Raw genomic sequence first — 14053 nt, 5'->3', positions numbered from 1 at the left:
TATGGAAGGAAAGAGAGCAGGAGAAACTTCTAATTCTTCTTTGTCAGTTACTTATGGGTTCAGGGTCAAACAAGGGTACAAACTACTTTCCACACATGACAGTCATTTCAGACAATTGCCAGGTTAAGCATTTTACCCAAGATGTCTTCAGGTCTCTTATACTATCACAGTATTATTTATCAAAAATGAAATAAGGCTGAAAACGAAATTTTCTATTGCAATACCTATAAATAAAGTGTAACACACTACTTTCAGAAGTAAAGGATAAAGTTTTTCACAGTATTACCATGAATCATATAAACATTAATTATTTATTTTGTTGTGTCAAATGTGAAAAGACTTGATCAAGTAATTTTACTCAAAGAGAGAAGAACTGCGATGAGAAAAACTTCAATCGCTTTTATCAGAGATTTTAGATGCAGGCTGATAAAATTCGATACTTGCTTTTTGGCTAGTATCAGAGCAATTTCCGATATCAATATTGGATACTGGTATGCTCGATCTATCATCTATGAAATGTCTTATCAGAAAATAGAGGTAATTTGCTAACAAACTCAGCAATGGTACCCATGGTAACTCTGGAGGAGCTGCAGAGACCAACACCTCGGTAGAAGAATCTATTAGGGATTAACTTCACAAATTTGACCTTTGTGGAAGAGCGGCAAGAAGAAAGCAAAAGTTAAGTGAAAGAAATAAGTCAGGATTGAAGTTTGCTTTAAGCTACAAACATCTGGAAGGAGATTATCTGGTCAAATAAATCCCAAGCTGAATTTTTGTGGCCTACCTATCCTGTGGTGCAACATGGCAGTTTAGCAAAAAAAAGGCTGTAAGAAAACCTAATAATTGAGACCTGGGAGAATATTCACCTTCCACCAGAACAATGACCCAAAATATCCCACCAGAATGACAATGGGCTGGTTTATATCAAAGCATATTCATGCGTTAAAAGTGGCCCAGTCAAAAACCTAAATCTAATTTAGAATATATGATCTGAAATCCCAGCTTGCAGATGCTCTCTATTTAATCTGTCTGAACAAGAAGAATGGGCAGGAATTTCAATCTGCATGTGAAAACTGCTGGAGAAATCCCCAAAGACTCAGCTGTAGTTTCAGAGAAAGATGCTTCTGCAAAGTAATTACTCAAAAGATTTCTATTTGTTCAAAATCAGGAATCACTTTCCCTCCAGCTCATCATTACACGCCTCTTAGTGCTCAACACAGGAAATCCTATAAAATATGTTTAAGTTTTATCTTTGCAACATAAAATGTGATTTTCCTAGAGGTGTGAATACCTTTCAAGGCAGGTTTAGCTATGTGGAAAGAAACCAAGCAAACCAGATGGACCACGGATTCAGTTTGAGTGAAAGCAAACCAGATTCCCTCCGCATGTTTTAGGTGACGCCTTTTGATATTCATGAATTCAGCTTCATTCTGCGGGACAAACGATGGCACCGCTATCACACCGGCGGTGTTTGAGGAGCGTTTCTGCCTCTGAATTGCCGCGTTTGAGGCGGAATCCTTGCAGGCGGCGGCGACAAACGAGGAGGAAGCAGAGCGAGGTGCATACCGATAACGCTGCTGCAGCTGACAGAGACGGGGAGCGATGAGCCCCGGCCTCATTAGTAAAAGGACCTCATTTGTCTTTTCTCGGCCTCACCTCTCCACCCTAACAGCTGTTATGAGCTGTCACTCTAATGCCGCCGCCATGGCCGCCGCCGCGCTCTGTGTGGCCCTCGGGGTGTTTGGCAACATGAAGCAAACTGGCCTGGGCAACACGATGCTGCTTATAGATAACTGGTTTCCTCACTGCCTGTGTCTAATGATGAAGCAGACTGTTTACAGCAGCTTGTTGTGTCACAGATTCATGTCAAAATGTCCCCCGAGTGAATGTTAGTGTCATGGCTGGCTGAGTAACGAGTCGGGATAATGCGCTTTAAAAATCCAAATTGGACATAAAATATGAAAGAGCACACTTGGCAAATAAGCTGAGCACTCGATAGAAATGACTTGTTGATCCGAAATGTGTGCTGGATACAAGGAAGAGATTTCAGATCCAGAATATTTTTCTCTGGAGGCTAATTCTGTGCATCCATTTCTGCTGCCATGCCTGTTCCACAGAGTTCAAAACTCTTACTTTCTAAAGGGGAAGTATTATGTACTTTCCAGGCACAGAGTGCCAATTTATACCACAATAAAGTAACCATGTTATCATCAGCTGTTATAAGAATGCTTTAAAAGAAATTTGACATTGTAATTAAACGCCTGGACTTGAAATTGAACCTCTGTCTCTTTAAGAAATTCCTGCTCTTTCTGAAACCTTCAGGAAGTCATTACTTCACAGGAAGTTTTTTACCAGCATTTCCCTGAAAAGTAGCTCCTAAAATGAGCTCAGCTGATGCTTAGCTCTAACAGGTGTTTGCTAATTGCTGCTGGCTAGTTTGAAGAAAATGAGTGGGAGGAGCTCAGTCCGCCCACGCATTTTGAACAGCTGAATGGTTACCATGGAGATTAATTAATTTATCAAACATGCATGAAAAAATCGAAACAACACTCCAGGTATGTTTTTGATTAGAGAAAGAAACTGTAAATATGTACTGATCTGATACTAATACTACTACTGGAACAAACTTCCAGAAAACTGCAAAACTGCTGAAACCCTGAGTTCCTTTAAATCAAGGCTAGAAACCACCTGGTTAGAGCTGCCTTTTGTTTGTAGAGCATTGATCAACATATCTGATGAATATTTACTTGATAATTTTGATGACGGTATTAGTCAAAATATAATGTTTTGTCATGTACTGTAAAATATCAGCATGAGTGTTTAAATGTGTTTGACTTATTGAATCCAAATTAACTTTATGAAAATATTCAAATTTCTTAAGAGTTACCTATAGATGGCAAAACACAAGGAATAGCAGATTACTGATTAATAATTTCTATACAATCTGATTAATTAAAGTGAGGCATAAATGAACAAAAATATGCTTCAGTTCTATTTACTTTACAAGAATTTTCATGGGAGCTGATAATGTGGCCACACAGATTTGGTAAATAATTGTTTCTGTGAACTGGACTCCCCCACAAAATAAATCAAAACATTTACAAATTATGTTCAACTAAAGATTATTTTTTCACATTTTTCCGGGTACCGATAAGGTTGGAGGACTCCTAAACATTGTTTGTGTAGCAGCTTCATTCATCTACATTCATCTTTTAGTACTTTTCCAATCCAAACAGCCCTGAGCCTGAGAGAAATTATTTACCTTGAACCTTAGAATATTTCTGCAAAGCAAGGACATTTAATTATTATTCTAAACTGAAGTAATTATGGAAAAAATAGGTCAAGTGTGGGTGTCCTAACCGACACATTTTTTTCTCCATACTTCACCAGTCTTCACATTTTTCTCAGCAGATGGAGATGAAAACTATTTAGCTCAAAATACAGGCAGATATGCATTTTTTATTAAGCATATAAGTATCAAACAGAGAAAAAAATTATAAATAAACAGATGATTGGCCCTTTCTTTCATTTATTTGAGACTGTGAGAAATTACACCCATTGGTTGTTTATGCAGTTTGGGGAGGTGACAGAAATGTGACTAATACGGTTATTAATTATGCAGATTTTTTCTCTCCTGTTTACTTGTTTGCGTTTGCTCTTTGAGAGCTGACAGCTGAAGCAGACAGCCTTTAAATCAGGCAATTTCACTTTGAACTGCAACCAATTCACACTTCCTGCACAGACCAGTGGCTCCAGTCTCCAAGTGTCGTTTGTTGGCAGTGAGGAAAAGAAAATGAAGCACAACAAATATTTGCATAAATGCAGAGCAATATGCTTTACCACCTTTGCAAATTACTTTTCTTTTTTTCCACAACCGTCATTCCATCCATATGACATCTCCCCGCTTTGACACAAACCTTATCTCCACTAAATGTTTAACTAATTTCCACTTCTCAGAATAATATCCAGCTGGTGTCATGAAAACAGATTTAAATGTAAACGCAGGTATTTTCCTTCTTACTGTACCGTTGTGCAGTGAAATCTTATTAAGATGAGGTTGAAGATTATCCTTTTCACCCATTCTTCATGTTCAAACACTCTTTTATTTATATTCCTGTATATAAGCCATCTGATAAAAGGTCAGAGATTTATCTCTGGCCTACAGTTCTGCAAATACTTTTTTTTTTTTGCTTCGCTGCTCTAAATTCAGTGCTTGCAAGGAGACACTGAAAGAGAGGAAACAAACAGAAAAAAATGTGACTTAGAGACACAGTGGAGTCTGAAGAATGCTGTGGATGAATTTCCAAACTGTTACAAAGACAAAGTTGTTTCTGAGGAGTCATGTTCCCAATACGAGGCGCTAGCCGCTGTGGAGTACAAACCTTCGCTCTGTTAGCACACAGAGTTTACATAAGCCGACATCGTCAAGTTCATTCACACTGCTGACACGTTTAAACACCCACTTCATAGATTAAAAAAATAAATAAACCTGAGCTATGAGCAGGAAAACAACTCTTCTATTAACACTTCAACTCGAAATAATGATCTCTGGGAAACAAACACTTAGAAAATTAGCATCAAACACCTTTTCAACCACGCAGAGCAAAGCGGACATGTGCTGTGGCTGTTTGCACAAACTCTACTCTTCCAAATAACTAGAATATGAGGCTAAAACATATTTCAAATTAGCATAAGAAGAATTAATTACCTGCACATGAATAAATCATCAGTTGATTCTTGTACATATCTATCTCAAAAATTGAATATAATCAAAAAGTTTATTTCAGTAATTCAATTGCATAAGTTCACTAAATAGAGTAATATATCTAAACTGTTTATTCCAGTTAATTTGGATGATTATGGCTTATTTCTGATTTTTATAGTTGAAATGTTCTGTTATGACCTGCAGGACAGATGACCAGCAGAAAGTACTTGACACCATCCACCTGCAGGGAAAGACACAAAGAGTCTCTAATATACAAGGAAAGTTTAGTGGAAGGAGGAGTCCAGGGACGTCTAAGGTGTTTTCACACCTGATATTCCAGTAGACTTGGTTTTGACTTTTCAAACTCAGAACTTTTAAAAAAATTTTTAGAAAACTTCTGAGATAAATCTCAAAATGTCCAAGTGTTTTCTAATAGACTTTCAAATTGCCAAACAAATATTTCCGAGATTTTGTTGAAAACTCCTGAAATTAGGAAATTTACTCTTTTTTTCTATCTACAATGGCTGTACCACATCATCATAGAGGTATGATGATGTATACATCCATGATGTATACATCTATGATATATACATCAAGTTACCAGTTTCTAACATGGGTCAAAAAACAAACAATGGTCCAAGTTTCTCCCTTTGGATTACAGTAAAGTTTGCATTTCATTTGGAAGTCGGTCTGGTGGAAGAGTGGAGTCTGTTTCCACAGGAAACAGTCAGTGATGGTTTGGTTGCCATGTCATCTGCTGGTTCTGGTCCGCTGGGTTTTCTGAAGTCCAAAGTAAACACAGCCGTCTAGCAGAACATTTTGGACTCCCATCAAAGCAGCAACAGAAACGTGTTGTGGTGTTTATCTAATTTAAATATGGCACTAAGAATTGTTTTATTGTCCTTACATGCATTAATGTTTGTCCCCTGACCGCTGTGCTGCAGCCGCACCAAGCTGTTATCCAATGTTGTTTCTGAATACATCTTTGATTAATAAATAATGGTCCAAGCAGCTGCTGCGAGCCTAATAAACCAGCAAACAAACTACACATCCCTGGCAAACAAAACAGAGGCTAATAGTGCACATTATCCGATCATATCGTTAGAGATTAATGGCTGAGCGATTAAATTACGCAGCCTAATGTTGTGTGTGTTGCACCACTGAGCCAGAGGATGGAAATGTAGTCCATTCAAATCAGAGACCTGACAGGGCGAGCAACAGGAGGGGGAGGGGCGCTGAGGCCGTAAACATGCAACGTAACATCAGCAGAGAGAAAATGAGTCAGAAGAAATGATGCTGTTCCTGCAGATGTGCTTTTAGTACATAATATATCATATGGTAATAAATATTTCAGGTCTGTAAATGCTTACTATAGTTCATGGGGATTGTTTTGTCACTCCAGTACCTTTCCCAAATTAATTAATTGAACTATTAAATTGCTTACTGTAAAATGAATGCCTTGCTCTAAATAATGCAGTTCTTCTTCTTTTGTTTGAGATTATGAATGTGCATCATGTTAGACTGAAAGTAATATGTCTGTACTTCAATTTGTTGAATTAATTTCCTCAGGACTCCTTCTGTTCTAACTTTAAATGATAAATTACATTAATGGTTCCTCCACCCCTTAAATGTGCAAAAACAAAATTAAATTGATTAAATTTTTATAGCAGTGGCTTAATATCACTCTAAAAATGGAGGAAAATCCAACCTTTAGTCAGTAGAGGAAACAAAAATCAAACATTAAGGGATAGGTGGGGGGAGTTTTATGTTGTTGTTGGGTTTTTTTTTTACAGAATATCAGGTGATGTAATTACTGCCATCCTCATTTTGCCAGTAAAACAGCACACAGAGAGAGGGATGTCTGACCATTTATTATTGCACAATCTGTACAGACCAGGGGTTTCCAACTCCAGTCATGGAGAACTACTTTGACCCAACTTGTCAATGCATATTTGCTGAATCAAATGAACATCTTATTACCAGGTGTCTAAAGAATCAAAGTACATTTGATTTTTCTGCGTTGGAGCAGAAATGCATTGAAAGTGAATAACGTCACTGGATGAAAAACAAACATGTTTTAACCAAAAATTAACTAGACACAGACACACACCTGCAGTTTTTGTAAAAGTTTTATAAATTTTATATTGAAAAAAATAATAATTTGGGGAAAATAGTACTTTTAATGTAAATTCTTTTCATTTTGATCTTTAAAATACCAAAAATTCTACACAACTTTACATTAAATATTAAATGATTGAGGTTTTGAACAGTTACTCAGTACTTTTGACAAATTTGTCCAAGAATTTTTTCTTACTTGAGAAATTTCTTGAGTAAAATATGTTGAAATAGTGCTACTCTTGTTCTCATCGTTCATCGCCGTGGCAACATAAACTTGGTCTCCGTCCAGCTTCTTGGCCACCGGCTAAAACAAATGGCCTTATGTGTCACATCAGTTTATGCTCCAGGAAACAAAGTCTATTATTATTAGTCTATTATTTGTTATAGACTAACCAAACTTTATAACCAACACTGCTCCCAACAAACTCATAAAGGTTTTATATTCATGCTGGAACTTCAGCTGTTTTTAGTCATTTTAAATAACATTTCTGTTGGTGATGAGGGTTTTTTTTATCACTTATTGTAAATAGTCTGATGTTCTTAATAGATAAATATACACACACATTTTGTACATTTTGCATTTTGATCCTACACAGCTGGACATTCCTTTGGACCAGATTATTTAATTACTGCAGAGTATTTATGTTGAAATGTTGTTTTTAATCACACTGTATGTTTTATATATATTCTCATACCGATGTGCGTGAATCTACGCTTTGATTGTCTGCCTTGCTGATGTCTAATGTCTCCAATGTGGGACAATAAAAGTATTTCTATTCTATTCTTAATTAAAAGTTCCTACACTGCAAAAACAGTGTAGGAACTTACTTACTAAGTAGTTTTGGTCTAATTTCTAGTGCAAATGTCTTAGTACACTTGAAATAAGACAAAACTACGATACACGTAACGTTTTAGCAAAGTAGGATTGTGATTTAGGTCAAAAATCCCTTATATTGATGAAAAGGTTCTAGTTCTATTGGCAGATTATGACACTTATAACAAGACATTTTTCCAGTATTAGCACCTATATTTTGCTGAAAAGTTACTTGCAAGTTAGTTTTGTCTTATTTCAAGTATTTACACTAGAAACTAGACCAAAAATACTTGGTAAAATTTTGTGTTCTTGCAGTGCGGAAGCTGCGAATCAATTAAAACAAGAAGAAGAAGAAAAGTATTTCACAGCTATCGATATTTGCATCATTACCAAGCCTTCCATGAATGAGAACAGTTTGTTAAATACTCAATTCTCATATTAAAACTAAAATCTCAAAGGAATTTGACCTTTCATGAAGAATGTGTCATCCTCTTTATATCACCAGCCACTCCTCCGTTTCACCTCTCCGGATAATTAGCATCATTTTTGCTCGCTGCAATAAAAGCTGGAATTACATCTTTGCAGCAGGAGAAAATCATAATTATATTCCAATACACAAAAATGCATTCTGTTATTCTGCTCTCCCCCATTAACATTGCACATTTAAACGCTGTCGGTCGCTCTGCTATTATCTCAGAGAACCGACAACGTTCCCACTTACCACTGACATTTAAATGTCTGCGCTTCTAGAACCCAAATGAACCCAACATGGGCCTGAGCGTTCTTCAGCCAGAACCACAGCGTTTCTAAATCCCTCTGTCAAAGGCCAGAGTCTCCTATCAAGGCCCGGGCTGCGGACCAGAACCCGCCTGACCACCAGCAGCGCTGCGGCAGAGTTTAATCAAGCGTGCGGGATTGAACCTGGCTTCCAGGTCAGCCTTGCAGCAACGCTGACCGGAACGCGGCAGACGTGTGACTCACGAGTCGTCGTCATTTTTATCATGGAGCAGAGCGAGTCTGGACGATGCGTCTTGACAAAACAACCTGAGATCTTGCTCTGAGTTCGGCTCTGGCTAGTAATTCATATAAAGTGAAGTGGCAAGGCCTGGCCGACACAAGTGGCAGCAGTCAAGCTGAGTAAACACTGACCTGCCTCCCGCTTTCATCTCTGATGTCACTCAGGAGGTTTCTCCCAGCGAGGTTGATCGCTCTTACACTGACACAGTAACGCTATAAATAGGAACAAAATGCAGTGAAGCGTCGCTTTCATCTCCAGGAATTTTCCACACTCCAGATAAAATGTTTCCACCCATTTGTGGATTCCTAATTACACTTTAGTCTTAGTTAGTACTCCTGGATTTGGGTGAATAATCCAGGAGATGATGCAAAGATGAGGCTTAGTATTTTGACCACTGATGGGTGAAGTTAACAATGATCACATCTTCATCACTTCACCTGTTAGAAGGTGAGTAGGAAGGAAAACTGTGAAATAATCTGAGTAAATTTGATCAGCGATAAACTGTCATGGCGCCTGGGCCAGAGCATCTAATGGGATGTTCCCAGTCTCCACTGTCTGTTAGGTTATGATCACACAGAGCAGACCTTGATGCTCAATTCCAGTTTTTCATGTTACTAATTAAATGTGCCACAATCAGTCTTCTGTGTGAACGGTTTATGACTCCAAAACGGCCCACATGCGCAGAAGAAGAAAATAGACGTCACACAGCAACGCATTGTTTACAGAAGTAATCATGGATGGAGACGTCTACGGATCGATTTTAAATTTATCCAGCCCAGATTGTCGCCACAAGTTCATAACCAGAAAAGCACTACCGATAGAAACGGCCTATTGACTGCAGCTTCTGAAGTCTGATTGGATGTGGCGTCAGAGCCGAAAGAGCTGCGATTACAATGTGATGCTTCACTGACGCAGACGTCTTTCATCAGTTCCTAATTATAATTTCCAACCATTTTTAACATCCAGATTTATCATGTCTGACTGGCGCAGAATTGTGACCAATGAAGTAAAAGTAGAAAAAGATGTGATGTCACTCTTCAGACTTTAGATGCTATAGATACGTGGTTCATGGTTAAAATTAAAACTAATCTCTGTCTTTCAGTATTCACGCAGATAAAGGATAACATCTGCTCACAAATAACTGAAATCCAGGAACACCTGAACAAGACAATAGCAAGTAGCAATTCACCTTCATATTCCAGCTTCCCAAACTGCATTTTCTTTCAAATATTTAAGATTTACTCACAAAAAATGGAACAGGGAACAGGTAGGAATCCACTGAATGTCTAAAATAGACATCAAGACTAGAAGTGAAATCTCTAAAATAGAGACTTTCAGATGTTTAATAGTTGTGTGAATGTAGAAAACATTTAGCTCAGCTAGCATAAAAGGGCCTGTAACAGATGCTGCGACTCAAACCACACCTCCAGTTTTAACGAGCTGAGCTACACAACAGCATGCCGTGTAATGCCACCAGGACTTTTTATGCCTTCCTGTCATTTTTTAGGACCAAATTAAAGTTTAACTCTCACTGCATCATTCCTGAGTCATCAGGGAGATTCAGTGAGTTAACCTCTAACGTTTGGAGGAGCGGCCGTACAGAGTGAAGCAGTTCTGAGTGGAAATTATGATTCTTGCTGGAAAAACTCACATTTTGCTTTTGTGAAAACACTTTGTCTCAAATTTGATCCACAAAGCTTTTTTATCACCAATACACCATCTGTAGAAAAGAAAACGGGTTTATATTTATTCTCCTAATCTTAATCCACACAATATTAAAAATGACAACATCACAAAATGAAATTAGTGATGTTTTGCTTCGTGCTTTCTGGTGTTTTTGTTCCTTTATAACTTTTCAGTTGATTGATCTGTGTATAAACTAACCGGCCACTTCATTAGGTACACATGTACAGTTATGTGGCTGAATAGCGGAGCAGCTGGTTGTGGGTTCAAATCCCAGCCTGGAGTCTTTCTGCATGGTCTTTCTCTATAAACTGCAAAGCAGATGTGAGCTTTGGAATGGAGAAGAAAGTTGTGACTTTCAACGTTGCATTGTTGTTATTGGCAGATGGAAAACTTCAAACTATTCTGAGGTTTAGTGAGAAATATCCAGTAAGACGCCTTAGTCTGTGGGACTGAAACAATTAATCAGATTATTGAAATAATTGTCAAGTAATTTAGTATTCACTTAATTGTTAGCTGAAGAGTACAGACTTTTAAAAAAGTAATTTACTGAAAGAACAACATACAACAAATATATACATTTGTCATTAAAGATAAAAAACCCTCAGTCTGTAAATATGTTCTGCGCAGAACTCTACAAGTGGCATTTTAAGCTTCACCTGGTTCAAATTCTGTAAAATATATTTCTTACTGATAACCTTTTGCAACCTAATTATTAGTCAGTTAACCAAAAACGGAATCACCAGATCAGCTTAACACTGGACTGATGCTAAATTCAGCAGAAAGTTGATGTTTGAACATCAGCTGCAGATTCATCCTTTGCTGAAAATGATCAAGCGTTCACTAAAGAAATGCTACGGTGTTGCATTTTAGGCAAGAAAATGTTCATTTTCTTATTTAAATATTGAATTGAGGTATTTGTAAAGAAGAGGCCAAAAAAATCTGCAGAATTCTGATTAATCGTCAGAAAAATTGATAGATTAACCGATTACTAAAGTAATTGTTAGTTGCAGCCCTAGTTGTGTGGATAAAAATACTTTGTTGATGCCAAAAGCCAAAGCAGAAAGGACAAACTGGCTCCATTACTGGAGCTCCAGTAACCACCTGTTAGTGGATGGACTAACCAAGAAAACCAAGAACAGGAAATGATGCACAAAGACTCACCAAAGTAAAAGTTTGGAGAAAATAAACTGCAGATTCTAATGAGTCTTGAGTTCAGCTGCAACATTTAGGTGGTGCGGTCAAAAGTTGACATGAGCAGCACAAAAACATGTCGCCTTGTATCAACGCTTCAGGCTGGTGGAGGTAACATAAAGATGCTTGGGTTTGTTTCCTGGCACAGTCTCAATACCTTAGTATTATTCCTGATCATGTCCTTTATGACCTCGAATACAAAGATTTCCTTTTAGCTACTTCCATGTAAAAAAAAAACAACTGATTTACTCCAGTAGCCTCCATCCACCTCTGGGGTATGAAATGACAGTGAAGCTGACAAATCCTCAGCAACTGTGTGCTGCGGCATGTGGATAAGGAAGAAAATATCTGAGGAATGTTTCAGACTCCTTTTGGAGTTTATTTCCTCAAAAAATGAAGAATTAAAAGGAGCAACAACCTGGTATAGGTGTACATAATAAAGTGGCCAGACCATGTATTAATATACCTGAAATAAAAAGATTCTGTCCACTTAGACAAACTATTTCCACAGTGATGTGTCTGATTGGTGAATGGTCTGACTGGTAGAATCTCGCACAGACAGGAAGTATTCATCGGAGTAATCAAATTCCTGTCAACTTTTCAAAGTAAAATCCAGCAGCTGTCCCTCCGAACAGAGTGGATGTCCTTCAGAGGGAAAAGCAGCTCCGCAGGGCTGGAATTAACTCAGAGAGACAAATATGCCCTCAGCAGGGCGCACAGTTCATTTACTGCACGTTACAGAGTCTCTGCAACTTCACTGAGCCAACATGAGATCCACACTGCAAAACACCACCAGAAAGCTGTTTACTGTGGGATTTTACATCAATTTCAAGGAATTTACTGCAGATTAGATGTGAAATGTTTAGATAGCTGGTTTGGAACCAACAGAACTGAGTTCAGGTTGTATAAAGAGTGACTTAAATCTATTTTTTAATGCACACAAACAGTGTGAAATGATGAAACCCAATTAGAACATTAAGGGACACAGAGGAAGAATCCACTAGTATTAAGCCATCTGCCAGTGGATGCAGAAAGCTGCGGGGCTGTCTAACTGAATTTTATCCTCTGACTGGAAATGTTGCGAGTGACCCAAATCGGACGAAAGTTTGCCTAAACACCCCACACAAAAAAAAACCCCAAAAACCCACAGCCCCTCCAGAGCTGTCACATAATCTCAGGATTACAGCAGAGCAGCAAGGTGAACATTTGCTCATGCACAGCGCCTGGCAGCAAAAGTCCAGGGCTGAAAACGAATGAAGGAGATGGAGAGAGAGCGAGATGAAGGTCTGACAGTGATGGACAGGCAGAAAATGTTGTTATTACAGCAGCATGGAAATAAAAGCCAGAAACCACAGACTATGTAGACCTTATGATGCAACCACCTGCTTGGCTGGACAGTCTGAATTTATTGCATTGTGCTCTCTTTGCAGAATGGATGCTGCATCCTGAACTGATGACATCTCCTAATTTAGCCAATAACACACAGTTCAGTCACTCCGCTGCTGCCTCCACAGGTGCAACATCCTCTTGTGCATGAAGCTCATTTAGCCTTTTTTAAGATAAATGTGGATATAACAGCAACATTAGAGTAAAAACTGCGATGAAAAAAGAACATTAAGCAGTGCTAAAAGTTGATTTAAAGCCAGCGGGATCCATCCGAACGCATCCAGATGAATCAAATGTACCTGTGATCCTGGGAGCCGGATCCGTCCTTGCGCCGGGCTGAAGCTCAGCTCTCGGACAGCAACAAATGATCTGGAGTGGAGAAATGGAAACTGACGCTCGTTAAACGCGCAGTTTCCCCGGGAGGAAGCGCGCAGGTCAGCGGCTCAACTTTAATCACCGCAGCGAGGAGAAGCAGAGCGATGCGCCGCGCTGCCAAACAGCCACTGATGTCCCCGCAAAGCTCGCACTGCCACTTTATTTCTCACGGTGGCGCGGCGCAGAAATAATTTATTAAATATTGGAGCGTGGAGGGCGGCCGCTAGGTGGCGCAGGGAAAAGTGAGAGAGGGCGAGAGCAGGCGGTCAATTAGTGCGGTTCGCGCTCCGCTGTGATTAACTGCTTTGCATAATTATCCGCAATTAGAGAGCAGCGTCACGTGACGCAGCTTGGTCAAAGGGTAATTTGGTGCAAACTGACAAAAGGCCGCAGAAAGGAAACTGTGGAAATGCAGATAATTGTGATAATTGTGGGCTCTTGCAGAGACGTGGATCAGCTGGTGGGCCGGAGGAGCTCGGAAATGAACCCAAAGGCAGAAACGGAAGTCAGTGTGACAGAAGGGAAGAAAACGGAAGGAGATGTGAAAAGAGCACCGAGGCACCAGAATCAATGTTCAGTTAATTCCTTCTAATTTAAAGTGGAAATATTCAGAAAATGAATTTCAAAATCTTAATTTTGAATGCATGTGGGGGGCGAGAGGAGGATCTCTTAAATAAGACAAGATATTTCTATTTAATGTAGTCAGAGCCACACTTATTGTCATCCCAGCTGTAAATATTTGTATCCCCCCGTTTTTTAT

General features: G+C 38.8%; 1 protein-coding gene across 2 annotated transcripts in view; it reads right to left on the bottom strand.

The window, feature by feature from the left end:
- vwc2 (von Willebrand factor C domain containing 2) overlaps positions 1–13464 on the bottom strand; it is a 49923-nt gene extending 36459 nt beyond the window's left edge. For both annotated transcript variants that reach the window (XM_005795275.3, XM_023328015.1), the window contains exon 1: positions 13218–13464. The gene's annotated coding sequence lies outside the window, so the exon portion shown is untranslated. The remainder of the gene's footprint in view (positions 1–13217) is intronic.
- Positions 13465–14053: the final 589 nt, after the last annotated feature.

Source organism: Xiphophorus maculatus, chromosome 22, assembly GCF_002775205.1.
Source record: "Xiphophorus maculatus strain JP 163 A chromosome 22, X_maculatus-5.0-male, whole genome shotgun sequence".
Taxonomy (NCBI): Eukaryota; Metazoa; Chordata; class Actinopteri; order Cyprinodontiformes; family Poeciliidae; genus Xiphophorus; species Xiphophorus maculatus.
This window is presented reverse-complemented; position numbering and strand designations above follow the sequence as displayed.